The sequence below is a fragment of the Tenrec ecaudatus genome, chromosome 4 (assembly GCF_050624435.1).
Source record: "Tenrec ecaudatus isolate mTenEca1 chromosome 4, mTenEca1.hap1, whole genome shotgun sequence".
Classification (NCBI taxonomy): domain Eukaryota; kingdom Metazoa; phylum Chordata; class Mammalia; order Afrosoricida; family Tenrecidae; genus Tenrec; species Tenrec ecaudatus.
This window is the reverse complement of record NC_134533.1, coordinates 126836212-126855311: the sequence shown is the minus strand read 5'-3', so window position 1 is coordinate 126855311 and position 19100 is coordinate 126836212. Positions and strand designations below refer to the sequence as shown.

General features: G+C 40.2%; 1 pseudogene; it reads right to left on the bottom strand.

Moving 5' to 3' along the window:
• Positions 1–6320: 6320 nt before the first annotated feature.
• On the bottom strand, positions 6321–9394 carry LOC142446045 (proteasome subunit alpha type-2 pseudogene; annotated as a pseudogene).
• Positions 9395–19100: the final 9706 nt, after the last annotated feature.

Here is a 19100-nt window from a genome sequence, read left to right as displayed (position 1 = left end):
ATCTACAGAGAAGACCACGTAGCTGGCCCAACTACGAGACATAACATCCTTCACTGACCCATAGGCCTACAGGGGACAACCCTAGAAACGTATGGGAATTCCACCCGATCTGATCCCACCACACCGAGGCAGTACACTAAGGGCATGCAAGAGAACAGCAAGAGGAACAGAGCAACGAAGTCCCCAGGGAATACCAAAAATAGACTTAGGTTCAGGGCTTTGATCCCCAACAGACTCAACTGAAAGCCACTCCTAAAAGCCAACAAACAGTCCTTGAACTCACTACAAGCTTTTCTTTCTTGTTTTTTTTTTTGTCATTGGTTTGTGGGTGTTGTTGTTGTTTTGTTTTATTTTGTTACTTCATTTTGCTCTGTCTTGTATGTGTGCATGTTATTATCTCTGCAGGTCTGTCTAAATAAGATAGGTTGAATGAACAATCTGGAGGAGAAAACAATGGGACCGACAGTTCTTGGGGGGCATGGGAGAGGGGGAGGTAAGGGGAAAGGTGTTAACAAACCCAGGGACAAGGAAACAACAAATGAGCCAAATTAGTGGTGAGGAGGGTGTAGGAGACCTGGGAGGGAGTGATCAAGGGTAATATAACCAAGAGGAATTACTGAAACCCAAATGAAGGCTGAGCATGATAGTCAGACAACAGGAAAGTCCAAAGAAATAGAGGAAAGAGTTAGGAGGCAAAGGGCATTTGTAGAGGTGTAAATAAAGCCATGTACATATGTAAATATATTTATGAGGATGGGGAAATAGATCTATGTGCATATTCATAGGTTTAGTATTAAGGTAGCAGGTGGACATTGGGCCTCCACTCAAGTACTCCCTCCATCCAAGAATACTTTGTTCTATTAAACTAGCATTCTGTGATGCCCACCTTCCCGACACAATCGCTGAAGACAAAGCGGGTGAATAAGTAAATGTGGTGAACAAAGCTGGTGGTGCCTGGCTATCAAAAGATATACTGTCTGGGGTCTTAAAAGCTTGAAGGTAACCAAGCAGTCATCTAGCTCAGAAGCAACAAAGCCCACGTGGAAGAAGCACACCAGCCTGTGGGATCACGAGGTGTCAAAGGGATCAAGTATCAGGCATCATCAGAACAAAATGTGATATCACTGTGAATGAGGGGAGTGCGGAGTGGAGACCCAAAACCCATCTGTAGGCAACTGGACATCCCCTTAAGGAATGGTTGCGGGGAGGAGATGAGCCAGTCAGTGTGCAATGTAGCAACGATGAAACATACAACTTTCCTCTTGTTCATAGCTTCTTTCCACCACCCCCCACTATCATGACCCCAATTCTACCTTACAAATATGGCTAGACCAGAGCATGTACACTGGTACAGATAGGAACTGGAAACACAGGGAATCCAGGGAGATTGATCCCTTCAGGACCAGTGGTACAAGTGACGATACCAGGAGGTGAAGGGAAGGTGGGTTGGAAAGGGGGAACCTATTACATATAACCTCCTCCCTGGGGGAGAGACAACAGAAAAGTGGGTGAAGGTAGACATCGGACAGTGCAAGATATAACAAACTAATAATTTATAAATTATCAAAGGTTCATGAGAGAGGGGAGTGCGGGGAGGGAGGAGAAAAATAAGAAGCTGATGCCAGGGGCTTAAGTGGAGAGCAAATGTTTTGAGAATGATGAGGGCAATGAATTCACAAATGTGCTTCATACAATTGATGTATATATGGATTGTGATAGAGTTGTGTGAGCCCCTAATAAAATGATTTTTTAAATAGTCAAGTTCAATCCTTATCTAACTTATTTTAATCCTTATCTAAACTATTCCATTGATACAAAATATGGCCTTAGGCCTTTGACTGAATCAAGCCAGGGTCAGGATTTCTGTGAGCCATTTGACCTTCTTTCAGTCATTTTCACAAAGCAGCATGATCTCTGAGAAATTCAAGAGGCGGTTTTGTCACCTGAGATCAGATTCACATTTATCACAATCATTTTCACCATTTCAGACAGGATTAACCAAAGGTAATTTCTACAAATCAAAACTTTAAATTCCCATATTCTTTCCAGAAAACAATCCAGTAAACTGCATGGACATATCTGACCTCTGGCTTACCAAAGAAGAAAAACTACCATAAGACAGAGGTTAAACAAGCATCCGCTCTACATCTTCGTGATTTGTTTCACTGGTACCCCACTCCCAAAGTACCATAATGTGTTAGTCTGGGTTAATCAAAGAAACAAATTCTCATATGTGTAAGAGAGAACTTATATCAAAGAGTAATTATACAGTAAGAAAACATCTCAGTCCAGATCAAGTCCATAAGTCTGATATTACCCCATATGCTGATACTATTCAACAAATTCCTCTTTAGACCAGCCATGCAATGATGCCAAGACAGGAATATCATAGGCCAGTGGATAGAAAGTCTTGTGGATCCAGTGGTGGTGGAAGCATCTCAGCGCTGGCATGAATCTCCACTTGGCTCCTCCAGCTCCAGGACTCTGGCTCTATCAGCATAGCTCCATGTGGTTTGTCAACAGGTATACAAAGCAGCGAATGGGCCTGGCCTCCAGTGAACTACTTATCTCCTTTTCGCCTCCAAATGAGGTCATCAAGCTGTGACCTGATTGACAGGCTGGACTCCACCCCTTCACAAGTTGACAGGAGGTTATATAACTGTCATGACTTCACATTGCTTTAAATACTGTTTTGGAAGAAACTGTGCTTGATTTTTCATTCACGGTGTGTATTAGCAGCACTACAGTGGGAGTGCCCCTGGAGTTTTTGAGTTCTATCATGATAGGGGAGAAAAAGGTTTTTAATTGTATTTTTTTGGACTATCATTGAAGAAAGTGTCACTTACTGTTTTCTCTGACTTACTTAGAATATATTTTAATCTTCCCCCGCATTGTGTTCTGCTGATACATTGAAATTCAAAATCCAATAGCATTACTGTTTTCATTTTCAGTATTGCTTGGTAACAGTTCCCTGTGCAAAAGTTATTGCATTTCTAGAGGAGTAGTAAATGCATACCTTCCAACTTTTTCCAACTTTCATGTGCATATGAGGCCATCGAAAATACCAGGCCTTAAATTCAAAGAGAAAAAAAAAAAAGAAAATACCAGGCCTTGGGATCACAGGGAAGGGATGAGTAAACCAGGGCACAATAAAGCATCGATGAAGCACACAATATTCCTCTAGTAACTTGAGGCTTCCTCGCCCCTCACTATTATCACCCCAGTGCTTCTTCTCACTCCAGACTAGACAGGAGCATGTACACAGGTACAGATAAAAGATAAGAGCCCAGGACACATGGAATCCAGGAACAAGAATGGGAATAACGATACCAGAATGGTAGGGGGAAGGTGGGGAGAGGTGAGGAGGAAGGCGGAACTGATTTCAATGATGAATGCATAACCACAATCCCTTTCCAGGGAGAAGAACAACAGAAACCATGGGGGAAGGGAGATAGCAGTTGGTGTAAGATATGAAAATAATTATTTATAATTTATCAAGGGGTCATGAATGGGGAGAGGATAAAAAGAGGAGCTGATACTAAGAGCACAATAAAAAGTAAATATCTGGAAAAGAATGAGATGGCAACATATGTACAAATTTGCCCATCCCTCTGTCTCTTCTTCAACTCTCTATGTTAGGCAGGGTTCTCCAGAGAAACAAATCCAGGACACTTGTGAGAATATATATATATACATATATATATACTTATGAATACATATATATTGATAAATTTATATAGCACGAAGGAATATAACAACTAATTAGTCCACAAAGCCGTACAGAGGGCTCAGTTCAACTCACTTCCATGGAACAGTTAACATACTAGACCTTCAAATCAGGAGGACTGCTGGATCCAAGGTCAAGGAAGCAGACAGTTGAGTCTTTAAAGAACAATGCAGACAGAGTTCGCCCACAAGCAGCAAACAGCAGGGTGGTTCACCAATAGTCAGCATTTCAGGAGCTTAGTGAAGCATGCCCAGAGAGGATATCAAACTCAAGCAATGCAAGATGACAGGATCCACAGTCTCAAGCTCAAGTGATATACACACCAGCAGTGTGGAAAAGTGGGTCTTGAAGGAACCTCAAGTTCTAGCAACACTATCCACGGGTTGGCTATACCACAGGTAATGTAGCTCACAATTTGAGGCAGAGAACTAGCTAAAGTAGCCACATGCTGGTCCGATCAACAGAGAGCAAGAGGGAGCGGTCCCTTGTTGTTTTCTTCTTGAGTTGTTGTTCAGTTCTGTATATGTTTATAATTGGCCCTTTGTCTAATGTGTCATTGGTAAAGTTTGTTTTACCATCTGTGGGCTCTTGTTTTATTCTCCTGATGCAGTCTTCTGATGTACATAAGTGATGTAATTTCAGCATGCTCCAGTCATCTATCTTATCTTCTGCTGTGTGTGCCTCCTCCATTATATGAGGAGTCTTAATAGTGTATGAATGCCCTGAAATAGGGCCCTTAAGTTTGTTCTAGCCTCCTCATTGATGATACTGAGAGTTTTGGTGTTTACATTTAGGTCTTTAATCATCTTGGGCTCATTTTTTGTGCATGGTGAGAGATATGGGTCTTGTTTCATTCTTTTGCATATGGAAATCCAGTTTGTTAAACACCATTTGTTGAAGAGGCCTCTCTTTCTCCCATTGGATAGTTCTAGGTCCTTTGTCAAACATTAGTTAACTGTAGGCTGATGCATTTTTGTTTGAGTTTTCTGTTCTGATCCATTGGTCTATGTATGTCTCATTGTACCAGTACCAGGCTGTTTTGACTACTGTGTCTATGTACCAGTTGTTTAGGTCAGCCAGTGCTAGGGTTCCTACATGTTTCTTCCTTTTAAGAAGTTCTTTGCTTATCCTGGTTCTTTTGCCTGTCCATATGAAATTGTTAATTAGTTTTTCCATTACTTTAAAGAATTCATTTGGGATTTGAGTTGGTATTTCATTGTATCTGTAGATTGTTTTAGGTACTCTTGTCATTGTCAAAATATTAAGTCTGTCTACCCATGAGCATGAATATTCTTTCATTTATATAGGTCCTCTTTTGTTTTCTTATAGTAATGTTCTCTAGTTTTCTCTGTATGGGTCTTTTGTTTCTTTGGGTAAGTTTATTCCCAAGTATTTCATCTTTTATTTGATTATTGTAAATGGTATTGTTTTCTAAATGTCCTTTTCATAGCTCTCTTGCCTGGCATAAGGAATCTGAATGACATCTGGTTATTAATTTTGAACCTTGCTACTTTTCCAAATTCCTTAATTGTTTCCAGCAGGCGTTTTGTGGAGACTTTTGGGTTTTCTATACATAGGATCATACCATCTGCAAATACTGAGCATTTCATTTCTTCTTTGTCCATTTGAGGAGAAAGTTTTCAAGTTGTCAAGGATTCCATTTTACTTGCAACTACATTCAATGATCTTGGATATAGCAGTCAAAAAAATTATACCAATGGATTTCACTGGGCAAGTCTGCTGCAAAAGACTTCTTTAAAGTGCTTAAGAGATGTAATTTTGGAGACTAAGATGCACCTGATGAGCTGTAGTATTTTTAATCACTTCATGTGGAAAACCAAAGAAGAATTGATGCATTCACAGTATGGTCTTGACAAAAAAAATTACTTAATGTATCCTGAAATGCTAGAAGCAAAAACAAATTTGTCTTTGGAGAACAGTCAGAATACGTCTGAGAAGTAAGACCAAAACTATCTCATGTACTTACGACATGTTATCAGAAAAGAGTAATGCCTCAAGAAGGGCATCATGCTTAGAAAAGTAGATGGTCATTGAAAAGGGGGAAAAACTTCAAAGAGGTAGATTGACACAGTTGCTGCAGCAATGAACTCAAACATAGGAATGATTGGAAGAGTATGAGTATGGTTCATGATTGGCATAGAATTGTTATGGGTTGAAATTGACTCTACAGAACCTTACAAAAACAACAATAGAGCCAAAGTTGTGGATAGGTCCAGGGTTATCTTTAGAGCAAGGGTTAGTGCTCAGGTGAAAGTAATGTTTTCTTTTTCGGGGGTTAATTTATTATGATTTGTATAATTTGAAAAGCCATGAACGCGGTGAGGGAGGGGAAAGAAGAGGAGCTTATACCAAGGGCTCAAGTAGAAAATGTTTTGGTAATGATGATGGCAACATATGTACAAATATGCTTCACATGATCAATGTATGAAATGTTATAAGGGCTATAAGAGCTCCCAATAAAATGATTATTATATAAAAAAATAAAAGAAATGTCTGCAAAACAAAACCTACTTTAAATAGGTTAAGAGTGGTTAGATTATATGAAATCCCAGATTGTTCAGTCATTTCATTATTATGCTATCGCAGCCAACAAGTCCTTACCTCCCATTAGAGTCAGCCTCCTAAATCCAGCTTAATTGAAGATTTGAATTTCTATGTTATCTTCTGTCATTTGTCCTTCAAAGCTGTTTTATAGGGTCAACATGGCTGTATGATGCTGTCTTCATGTTTCAGGTCTTTATTATATCATTTTTCCAGGAAAGTTTTCACATTCGCATAGTTCTTTCCATTGCTGTGTCTTTCCAAGCAAAGTAACCATCAAATGGATCTGACTGAAATAAATAAGGTTGCCCCTCTTCCCAACCACAAATTAGTAAAGAAAATCCAAATGGATGTACACTACCTGACTGGGTATATTCTTGCATGAAAGAAGCTACTTTTTGTACCAGTTGAGTTGTGGTAATAGGCTTTTGGTAAACCAGATAGTACTACTGTGCTAATTTCTGAGCTCTGTGAGCTCTGTAATCTGGGCCCATGCCACTATATGCCAATTATATTACAGTTAAATTTAAAGTTAGCACTAAAATAAGGGTTATAATTAGTTTTTAGATATATGAGGTTTAGGATAAGATTAGGTTAGAGTTCAGGTTAGGGCTAGGGGTAATAATATTGTGAAGCGAGTGTTAGAGTTAGATTTAACTTTATAGTTTGGTTTAGGGCTAGGGCTAGGGCTTGAGCTAGGACTAAGGTTAGAGGTAATGTTCAATTTAATTTTAAGGATAGATTTAGGGTTAGACTACAGTTTAATTTGAGGTAGTGGTGATTGTTCAATGTCATCAACCATATATGCAACAAAATTAAGCACTGCCAGGTCCTGCACCATCTTCACAATTTTGCTGTTTGAGCCATTTTTGCAACCATTCTGTTAATCACCTTATTGGGGATCTTTCTCTTTTTCATTGATACTCTACTTTACCAGAGATTGGTCTTTTCTGAAAAGATGTCCAAAATATGTGAGATAAAGCCTCACCATCCTTGCTTCTAAGGAGCATTCTGGCTGTACTACTTTCAAAATAGTTTTGTTTGTTCTTCTTGCAGTACATGGTACTTTCACCCACACAATAATTAAAATGCATCACTTCTTCCATCTTCCTTATTCAATGTTTGAATTTCATATGTATTTATTTTTAGGTTGTTATTAGTTGCAGTCAAGTAAGTTTTGACTCATAGCCACCCTATGTAAAACAAAATGAAACACTAGCCGATCATGTGCCATCCTCATAATTGTTCTTATGTTTGAGCCAATGTGTTAATCCATCTGGTTTAAGGTTCCTCCTCTTTTTCACTGCCCTACTACATTATTAAGCATGATGTCCTTTTCCAGAGACTGATCTCTCCTGACAACATGTCCAAAGTAGATGAGATTAAGTCTCGGCATTCTGGCATTTCAAAGAACATTCTGTATTTCTTCCAAGGCTGATTTGTTTGTTCTTTTGGCAATGCATGGTACTTTCAATATTCCTCACCAACACCATAATTTATATGTACCAATTCTTTTTCGTCTTCCAACTTTCACATACATATGAGACCATTGAAAATACCATGACTTGGGTCAGGCGCACCTATTGAAAACCTCTCTGATTTTCAATACTTTAAAGGAGCCTGTGTAGCAGATTTACCTAATGCAATATGTTATTGGATCTCTTGACTACTGCTTCCAAGAGCACTGGTTATAGATCCAAGACAAAATCTGTGACAGCATCAATCTTTTCTCTGATTATAATGATGTTACTTACTGGTCTGGTTGTGAGAATTTGGGTTTTCTTTACATTTAATTTTATTTCATTTATTTTAATCATTTTATTGGGTGTACATTGAATTTTAATCCAATCTTCCTCAGCAAGTGCTTCAAGTCCTCCTCACTTTCAGCACACATATGAGACAATTGATAGTACCATGGCTTGGGTCAGGTAAACTTTAATTTTCAAAGTGATATTCTTGGTCTTCAATGCTTTTAAGGTGTCTTGTGCTGCAGATTGGCCCAGTGAAAAAGTTTGTTTGATCACTTGACTGCTGCTTTCATGAGAATTGATTATAGATCCAAGCAAGTTGAAATGTGTAAGCACTTTGATCTTTCCTCTGTTTTTCATGATGTTACTTATTAGGACAGTTGTGAGGATTTTTGTTCTCTTTACATTGAGTTGTAATCCATATTGAAGGCTGCAATACTTGATCTTCATCAGAAGTACTTTGAGTCCTCTTCATGTTTATCAAGCAAAGTTGTGTCATTGCATATAATAAATTGCTAACAAGCCTTTCTCCAGTCCTGATGCTGAGGAGCCCTGGTGGCATAGGGGGTTACAAATTGGGCTGTTAACCTTAAGGCCAGTAGTTGGAAACAACCAGCTGATCTGCAGAATAGAGATGAGGCTTTCTACTCCTATACAGAGGTATAGTATCAAAAACCTATAGGGCAGTTCTACCCTGTCCCACAGGGTCACTATGAGTCAGAATTGACTCAATGGCAGTGATAATCCTGATGCTGCTTCTGCTTCATTCCATTCAGCTTCTTGGATTATTTGCTCAGAATACAGATTGAATAGGTATGTGAGAGGACACAGTTCTGCTACACATCGTTCTTGGTTTTGACCCTTGTAGTACTCTCTTGTTCTTTTGAATTGTCTTTTAATCCATGTACAGGACAATAAAGTGCTCTGGAATTCCCATTCTTCTCAATGTTATACATAGTTTATTATGATCCACAAAGCAGAAGGCTTTTGCATAGTCAATAAAATACAGATAAACAACATTCTAGTATTCTCCACTTTCAGCCAAGATCCATCTGATATCAGTAATGATATCCCTTGACAAACATCTTCTGAATCTGGCCAGAATTACTAGCAGCTCAATGTCAATTTCAATGGCAAAAGTTCATTCAACAAAATGAATAGAAAATATGCCAAAGTTAATTCAACAACCTTTGAATGATCTTTGGCATATTTTTACTTGCATGTGATATTAATGATATAGATCTATAATTCTGTTAGATCACCTTCCTTTGGAATGGATATAAATATGGATTCCTGAATTGTCCAGGTAACTGTATTCCAAATTTATTGGCATGAGCTTGTTGCTGATCAGCTTCATCAGTTTGTTGAAATATTTCAATTGGTATTCCATCAATTCCTGGAGCCTTGTTTTTTGTCTAATGCCTTCAGTGTAACATGGACTTCTTTCAGTATTATTCTTTCAGTATAATCATGATTACAATGATCTGTATCTGAAAAAAAGCTGTTCAAGATCCTTGCCTGTGGTTAGAGTGGATCTGCCAGAGGCTAAATCTGACTATACAGTCTGCAGATAGGTTTTGGGCTCCCACTATCCTCCATAGCCTTTTACAAATTGGGTGGTTGCAATTTGGGCTCAGATAATTTTCCCTTTGTCATATTTGAATTTTGCTATTGTCTTTAGATTACACATGCTTCTGTGCTTCTTCTCTGTGGACATAGCTGACTCCTTGCTTAGATGGATGCTTGTTTGAATACAAACCTTTAAGACCCCAGAGAGTTTTCTGATTGATAGTCGGGCATCATCTGCTTTCTTCACTACACTTTGCTGTAAAACCTATATCTTCAGTGATCAATACATGAGGGTAAATATAGAGCAGGGTCATATTATCAGAACTAACTGTTCTTGGATTGGGATTAAAATTAAGTGGGGTCCCAGAGTCCATCTGCTTCTCCATGATTCAGGTTTACTCTGGCAGTCATATTATGGCAAATTCAAAACCTTATAAGACCAACTGCCCCACCAACAACAAGAAACCATCTAGCAGACCACAAAAATCAAACACACAAACAATAACAAGCACCCTAAAGGCAGGAAAACATAACCCCACAGAAAAAGAAAAGTATGACATAAACAGCCCCCTGGGGAATAAGACAGTTGCACTTGTAACATCATCAATTTTCCCAATGACACATCACCCTGGAAACTAGTTATGAGGAGTCTATGCCAATAAAGTTCCACCATGAGCTGAAACCCATGAGTTGTTGCTTCACACACTTCAGTCTCTCATTCAATTGAGTTCTGTTTACCCTAAGCATGGGGTGCCAGGGAGAAACTTCCTAAATCAATTTTTCCAAGTTCAAATCCCTACTCAACAGATAAAAACCTGTCTGTTGCAGTGAGGGGGCATTAAGGTACTAAATATATGGTGATTCTGTATCCCTTTCTATTGGATTCCCAAAAAAATGGGGCTTTCCCCAAAAGTCCAATGACCACCAGTTCCATAGGTCTAGGGCATCCACTCTTTGCTTTTCCTCCCATCTGAGTACCCAGTCTTCAGTCCAAGGGTGTGGGCACCTTTGAGGCAGGGATCATTTCATTCTGCCAGGCCTCTATGTTAAGTCCTTCTGGTATAGACCCTGGGTTATGCCATGCTGGCCACAAGGTGTGTCCACAGACATCTTGGTGTTCAGCCCATGTCCTGTTTCATTGAGGGTTGGGTAGAAACTTATTTGTAGTGTCTACCCAGGAACATAAAATCTAGACCATTGGCCCTATAGGCTCCCTATAATCATTTTTAGCACCCCTTCCTTATGTGAGGTTACTTATCCCTAATCACCCATCATACTCACCAACAGAACTATCAATGTCTCCTCAGAAATGTAGATGCTCCTTTCTCCTTATCTTAGCTGGATTTCCTGGAAAGGTTCTCCTTCCATTCCTAAGAGGGCCCATTGATTTGCCTCAGTTTTGTCTTAATGTTGTATAGCCTCAAGTGATGCTCTTCTTCCATTTGACCTCTCTTGGAGGAGTGACCCCTGACGATGTGAGGTATCCTCCCTCATGATGGCTCTTGTGAGGTGCATAAGAGGGAGGTGATGTATGGTTTAGAGCCAGTAGGTAACCTTCTCCCCTTTTATTCAGGAATATTGTTCCCTAAGATTTGTTTAACTGGTGTTTCTCCTTAAAGTAGTGGACTCATAATAGTTGTCCTTTTATGACTGACTGACTTCACTCAGCATAATGGTTTCCAGGTCCCTTCAATGTCATTTGGTGTTTCATGCTTTTATCACTATTTTTTATGGATGCATAATATTCCATTGTATGTATGTCCCATAGTTTCTTTATCTATTCTTCCACTGTTGGGCATTAGAGCTGCTTCCAGTTTCTTGCTATTGTGAACTGTACAGCTATGAACATAGGAGAGCACACCTCCACTTGTATTGTGTCTCTTATTTTCTCAGAGCATATGCCTAAAAGTGGTATTGCTGGGTCATATGGGATTTCAACTTCCAGTTGCTTTAAGTATCGCCATATAGTTTTCCACAGTGGCTGTATATATTTACAGTTCCACCAACAGTGTATATGAGTTCCAGTCTCCACATCTTCTCCAGCATTTGCTATTATCCTTTAAAAAAATTTTTGGCTAGCATTGTGGGTATAAAATGGTATTTCATTTTGGTTTTAATTTGCATCTCACTAATGGCTAGTGATCATGAGCATTTTTTCATGTGTTTGTTAGCCGTTTGTGTTTCCTTTTTGGTGAACTGTCTGTTCATATTGTTTTCCCATTTCTTTATTGGGTCTTGTTTTTTTCTTGTTGAGCTTTTGTAGAGCTCTATATATTTTTGTAATTAGTCCCTTGTCCAGTGTGCCATTGGTCAAAAACATATTCCCAATCTGTGGGCTCTCATTTTACTCTCCTGGTGAAGTCCTTTAATGTGCATAAGTGACATAATTTCAGCATGTCCCAGTTATCTATCTTGTCTTCTGCTATGTGAGCCTATTCCATTATACTTGATAGTTTATGTATGCCCTGCAATAGTGTCCTTAAGTTTGTTCTAGCCTTCATTGATGATTCTGAAAACTTTGAAGTTTACATTTAAGTGTTTAATCCATCTTGAGTTCATTTTTGTGAATGGTGAGAGATATGGGTTTTGTTTCATTTTTCTGCATATGGAAATCCAGTTTGTCCAACACCATTTCTTGGAGGCTCCCTGTCTCACATTGGATATTTATAATTCCCTGTCAAAGACTAGACGGCTGAAGTCTGATGCATTTGTGTTTGTTCTGATCCATTTGGCTATGTATGTCTTGTATCAATACCAGGCTGTTTTGACTACTGTGGCTATGTAGTAGGTTTTCATTTCCAGCCTCCTACTTGTTTCTTCTTCTTAAGAAGTTTTTTGCTTATCCTGGGGCTTTTGTCTGTCCATATGAAATTGGTAATTAGTCTTTCTTCAACACAAGAACACATTGTTCTAATAACCTGGCATTCTGTGATGCTCACCTTCCCTACACGATTGCTGAAGACAAAATGAGTGTACAAGCAAATGTGCTAAACAAAGCTGATGGTGCCCAACTATTATAAGATATAGCATCTGGGGTCTTACAGGCTTGAAGTTAAACAAGCAGCCATCTAGCAGGGAAGCAACAAAGTCCACGTGGAAGAACCACACTAGCCTGTGTGATCATGAGGTGTCAATGGGATCAGGTATCAGGCATCAAAAGACCCTAAACAAACAATTATATCTATGCGCACAAATGGGGGTTGGGATGGAGCCCATCTGTAGACAATTGGACATCCCCTCACAGAAGGGTCATAATAAAGAAGGGACAAGTCAACCAGTGTGCAGTATAGCACCTACAAAACACATATCATTCCTCTAGATCTTTAATGTTTCCCTCACGCCTCCCATCATGAACCTAGTTCTACCTTACAAATCCAGCTAGACTGGAGCATGTACACTGGTACAAATAAGAGCTCTGGACACACAGAATCCAGGACACATAAACCCCTCAGGAACAATAAATGGAGTATCAATACCAGGAGCCTAGGGCTAAGACAGGGGAAGAAGGTGAGAAAGGGGAAATTGATTGCAATGATTGATGCATAACCCCGCCCCCCTTGAGGGGGATGAACAATGGGTGAAGGGAGATGGTGTAAGATATGAAAATATTAATTTAGATTTTATTAAGGGTCTAAGAGGGTGGGAGAGTGGGGGAGGGGCAAAAGAGGAGCTGAGACCAAGGACTCAAGTAGAAAGAAAATGTTTTGAAAATGATGATGGCAACATATGTACACAAGTGCTTGATACAATTGATGTGTATGTTGTTACAAGAGCTGTAAGAGCCCCCAATAAATTATTTAAATTATTTTTAATTAATTTAAAGAGATAGAACACAGCAACACCAATACCCAGGGATAGAGCTGCTGGGTCCCACCCCTTGCCCTTTGGGGAAGTCAGGAGTCCCTGCCTAATCTTGTAAAACCTGCTCCGCCTGCAAAACCTGCTGAAGCTTCTCCTTGCTTTATTATGCTAATGTTTTTAATGAACCAAGTGTGTGCAATCCAGGGAAATTTAACAAGCTTAAAAAAAGAAAAATTCCTAAGAGTGGTCCCATTCTTTAAGGTCTGGGGTCTTTTGGGTGTTTGGGGTGTTTAAGGATGTACCTCAAGGAAGGGAGATTAGATTTGCTGAGCGGTGGTGTTGGATCTCTCTGGGCTTGTGATCTCCAACTATGGGTGCTCCTGGCTGCCCTGCTTACTAACTCCAAACACATTGTTTGGGAGGCTGTGTTGTTTCCTCTATTGGGGTCCCTGGGCTGTCGGGTATCTACTGGGGGTCTCCTGGTCTGGGCAGAGACCCAAAGGAATTTATGGTCCCTTAGAATTAAGTTTCTCTTGCTCAGCCACAGTTAGCTCCTCTAGAAACCAGGGAATCTGCACTCAGATGGCCAGAATATCCCCTAACTCTGTTTCTAAAAATTGTTCTGGCAAAGGAACTGCTGGTCCAACAGCCGCTGGAATTGTGAGGTTTCTCGGGTGGTAAATACCTCGATTCTTGGCTTCACACGAGAAAGAATTCATGCTGAAGCCTGGTTCTGATCCAAGTGGGAGTTTATGAAGGATGGAAGAAGTTTGAGGTTTACTGTCACAAAACAGGCAACTTTGCAGGACTGCACACCCCCACATGGTGGTCTGAGGCCAGAGAGAGTTCACAGCACAACTGAGCGGAAAGTGGAGTAGCAGCCTAACAAGGGTTGATCTTGAGGTTCTGATATTTAGGGCCTTCAGCTGAGAGGCTGATATTTGTGGCTGGTCAATGATTTTGGTTGACACCATTGGCTGAATTATGCTGAATTAAGGCCCCCTGGCCTAGTTCAGCACACACACACACACACACACACACACACGCACACACACACACACATACACTAGGTGTACCGCCCTCCAGGCTGGGGGTAGGGGTGGGGTGGAGAGAGAGACCTGAATTGGTGCATGCCCAGTAGTCTGTAACTGGCTAAGGGCTCACCTGATTCTCCACAGTAACCTCCTATAATGGGGAAAGGGGGGTGTCTTTATGCATGGAAAGGGACATCCTGGATCCCTGTCTCTAGCTACCTAAAAGAATTGCCAAGACGGGCCACAAAATACCTGTTGGCCCCTCACCTCCTTCTGCAGCCGCACTTGACTCAGCTCCTGCCACCACATTTGCGTATACAACTCTTTTTAAAAATCATTTAACTATGGCAATATATGAAAAGCGAATACTATGCCAAAAAAACTACACCCCCCCCAAAAAAAATTGACCAATGGTTACCATGGGTGTAGGAAGAAGACTTGTTGCTTAGGGGCATTAGCTTTATGTTAATGGTACCGGAATAATTTGGAAAAGTATATCAATAATGGTTGTAAAAAATGAAGAATATAATCAATGGCACTGAATTATACATGTAGAAGTTGTTGCATTGCAGAATATTTTGTTGTTTATATTTTTTCCACAAGTAAAAATATACTTAAATGAATAACAATGACTACAAAGAAGAAAATGTTGTGGAATTGAATAGGGTGATAATTGTACTAGTCATCTTGATACTATTGAATTATTGAATTGTATAATATGTGGATGAAGTGCCAATACATTTTTAAAAGATTTTTCTCAATAAAATATTGGTTGAGGTTAATTGGAAACTTAATAGGATTATACCACAAGTTTGGTAGGTTTGGTAGAGGTATTTCTAGATATGTATTTATTGTAAATATATCTCTGTAAATACTAGAGCAGTATAGTGAACAAAGTTATGAAAAGTTCCTAACTACAACAAAACACCTTGAGTCCCTGAGCGTGGGGAACTTAGAACTATAGTCTTAAAGGACATGCAGATCAATTGGCATCACAGTCTTCAAAGACATTGTTCTACACCCTACTTTGATGAATTGTGACTCTGATCTTAAAAGCTTGATCTATGTGCATATATTTGTAGGTTTAGTATTAAGGTAGCAGATGGACATAGGGCCTCCACTCAACTACAACCTCAATGCAAGAACACTTTGTTCTATTAAATTGGCATTCCATGATGCTCACCTTCCCAACACGATCACTGAAGACAAATGTGTGCATAAGCAAATATAGTGAAGAAAGCTGATGGTCTCCAGCTATCAAAAGACAGCATCTGTGGTCTTAAGGGCTTTAAGGTAAACAAGCGTCCATCTAGCTGAGAAGCAACAAATCCCACATGAAAGAAGCCAACCAGCATGTGTGATCACGATGTGTCGAAGGGATCAGGTATCAGGCATCAAAAAACAAAAAATCAAATATGGTAATTGTGAATGAGGGGGAGTGCGGAGTGGAGACCCAAAGCCCATCTGTACACAACTGGAGAAAGGTTTCAGCGAGAAGACAAGCCGGTCAGGATGCAGTGTAGCAACGATGATACATACAACTTTCCTCTAGTTCCTAAATGCTTCCTCCCCACCCACCCCACTATCAAGATCCCATTTCTACCTTACAAATCGGCTAGACCAGAGCATTTACACTGGCACAGATAGGAAATGGGAACACAGGAAATCCAGGATAGATGATCCCTTCAGGACCAGTGCTCAGAGTGGTGATACCAGGAGGGTGGAGGGAAGGTGAGGTAGAAAGGGGGAACTGATTACAAGGATCTACATATAACCACCTCCCTGGAGAATGAGGAACAGAAAAGTGGGTGAAGGGAGATGTTGGACAGTGTAAGATATGACAAAATAGTAATTTATAAATTATCAAGGTTTAATGAGGGAGTGGGTGGTAGAGAGGTAGAAGACTAAATGAAAAGCTGATACCAAGGGCTCAAGTAGAAAGCAAATGTTTTGAGAATGATGATGGCAGTGGCAGGCCTGGTGGGAAATGATCAAGGGTAAGGTTGCTTAGAGAAGAGGTATACTCTAGCCCAGGTGGCGACGAAGCATGGTAGTAGGGCAGGAGGAAAGTCAAGGGAGATGGAGGAAAGAGCTAGGAGTCAAAGGGCATTCATGGAGGTCTAGACAAAGACATGTACATGCAAATATATATAGGAGGATGGGGAAATAGATCTATGTGTCTATATTTATAGGTCAAGTATTAAGGTGGCGGAAGGACCTTGGGCCTCTACTCAAACACTCCCTCAATGCATGAATACCTTCTTTTATTAAATTGGAACTCTATGATGCTCACTCTCCCGACACAACGGCTGGAGCCAAAGTGGGTGAACAAGTAAATGTGGTGAAGAAAGCTGATGGTGCCCGGCTATCAAAAGAGATAGTGACTGGGGTCTTAAAGGCTTGAAGATAAACAAGCGGCCATCTAGCTCAGAAGCAACAGAGTCCACATGGAAGAACACACCAGCCTGTGTGATCGAGTGGTCCCAAAGGGATCAGTTACCAGGCATCAAAGAACAAAAAATCATATCATTGACTGCACACCTCCATGATAGGATCGCTGAAGACAAATGGGTGCATAAGCAAATGTGGTGAAGAAAGCTGATGGTGCCCGGCTATCAAAAGAGATAGTGTCTGGGGTCTTAAAGGCTTGAAGGTGAACAAGCGGCCATCTAGCTCAGAAGCAAAAAAGCCCACATGGAAGAAGCACACCGGCCAGTGCGATCACAAGGTGCCAAGGTACCAGGTATAAGGCATCATGCAAAAAAAAAAAGATATAAGTGTGTGTATGTATGTGTATATGTATATATGTATATATATACCATATTAATGAAGGGGGAAGTGCAGAATGGAGACCCAAGGCCCAAGTGTTGGCCAATGGAGATCCCCTCATAGAGGGGTTTAGGAGAGGAGATGGGTTAATTAGGGTGCGAGGTAGTACCGATGAAGAACACAGCTTTCCCACAGATCCTGGATGCTTCCTCCCCCCAACTACCATGATCCGAATTCTACCTTGCAGGGCTGGATAGGGCAGAGGCTGTACACTGGTACATATGAGGGCTGGAGATACAGGGAATCCAGGGTGGATGATACCTTCAGGACCAAGGGTGTGAGGGACGATGCTGGGAGAGTGGAGGGTGAGTAGGTTGGAAAGGGGGAACTGATTACACGGATCCACATGTGACCTCTTCCCTGGGAGAGGGACAGCAGAGAAGGGGGGAAGGGAGACTCCAGATAGGGCAAGATATGACAAAATAATGATGTATAAATTACAAAGGGCACATGAGGGAGGGGGGAAAGGGGAGGGAGGGGAAAAAAAAAGAGGACCTGATGCAAGGGGCTTAAGTGGAGAGCAAATGCTTTGAGAATGATTGGGGCAGGGAATGTATGGATCTGCTTTATACAATTGATGTATGTATATGTATGGATTGTGATAAGAGTTGTATGAGTCCCTAATAAAATGTAAAAAAAGAAAAGAGGAGAAAAAATGATTAGGGCAAAGACTGTACAGATGTGCTTTATACAATTGGTGTATGTATATGTATGAACTGTGATAAGAATTGTATGAGCCCCAATAAATTGTTTTAAAAAAAGAGAATGATGATGGCAAAAAAAACTGTACAAATGTACTTGACACAATGGATAGATGTATGGATTGTGATAAGAGTTGCACGAGCCCCCAATTAAATATTTTTTAAAAGCTTGCAAGCAACTATCTAAGTTGCAAATATTGGTCTCTTTTCATATGAAGCACAGAACAGTGAAGGAAATAAAAGACTCAAAAATTAATCAAATCACTAATTTTCTATTGACCACACAAACCACAGCCTCTACCATTTTGAAACCAGAAAAAAATAGATTTTTACGCAGCTATCATGACACCATGCTGATCAGGATCACACTAGAGGTTTCTGGGCAGAGTGGGAGAAAATTGCAGAAAAAATTGTAAATCATAAAAATGACCAGACTTCTGGTGTGACATAGTGGAACACCCAAGACAATAGGACTTTTCAATAGATACCTTTCAAACCTAACTGTGAACCTACTTCCAGGGACCACCTTTAACTCAAACAATAAGCAGACTTGGTTAGGCTGAAGAAAATCCAGTGACACTTGTATGTGTATTTATATAGAAAGAGTTTTATATCAAGAAATGACTCACACTATTGTAGAAGTAAGTCCAGTCCAGGTCAAGTCAGATATACGCTGAAGGTTTCTCTAGACACTTGTAGTTGAAGGGCTGACCAAGGAAGTAGGAAGGTGAAGCAAAAAGAGTACAGCATGATGGATGCTGAGTTGAATGAATCATTGATCAGCTGAATGAATCCAAGGTCTGCAATCGGCTGATGGCTCCTGGCAGTGGCAGGTAATATGAGAGGAAAACAAAAAAACAGATGTAGGATCCAAATCCAGGTAGAAGTTCGATAGTTTCCACATCCTGTCAATTTATACTGAGTACACTTAATGAAGCCTCCCTCAATCAGACCAAGGCCAAGACTAGATTAAGGGGTCTCTTTTCCCAAAACACTAAAATTAAAACTGCTTGACTGTTTCACAGGAGACTCTCAGCAAGATAGGATTAGAAGGGAAAATCCTCAGTACTATAAAAGCCATATACGAAAAACCATCTTCTTTGAGCCTTTATTAAGAATGGATGTTGAA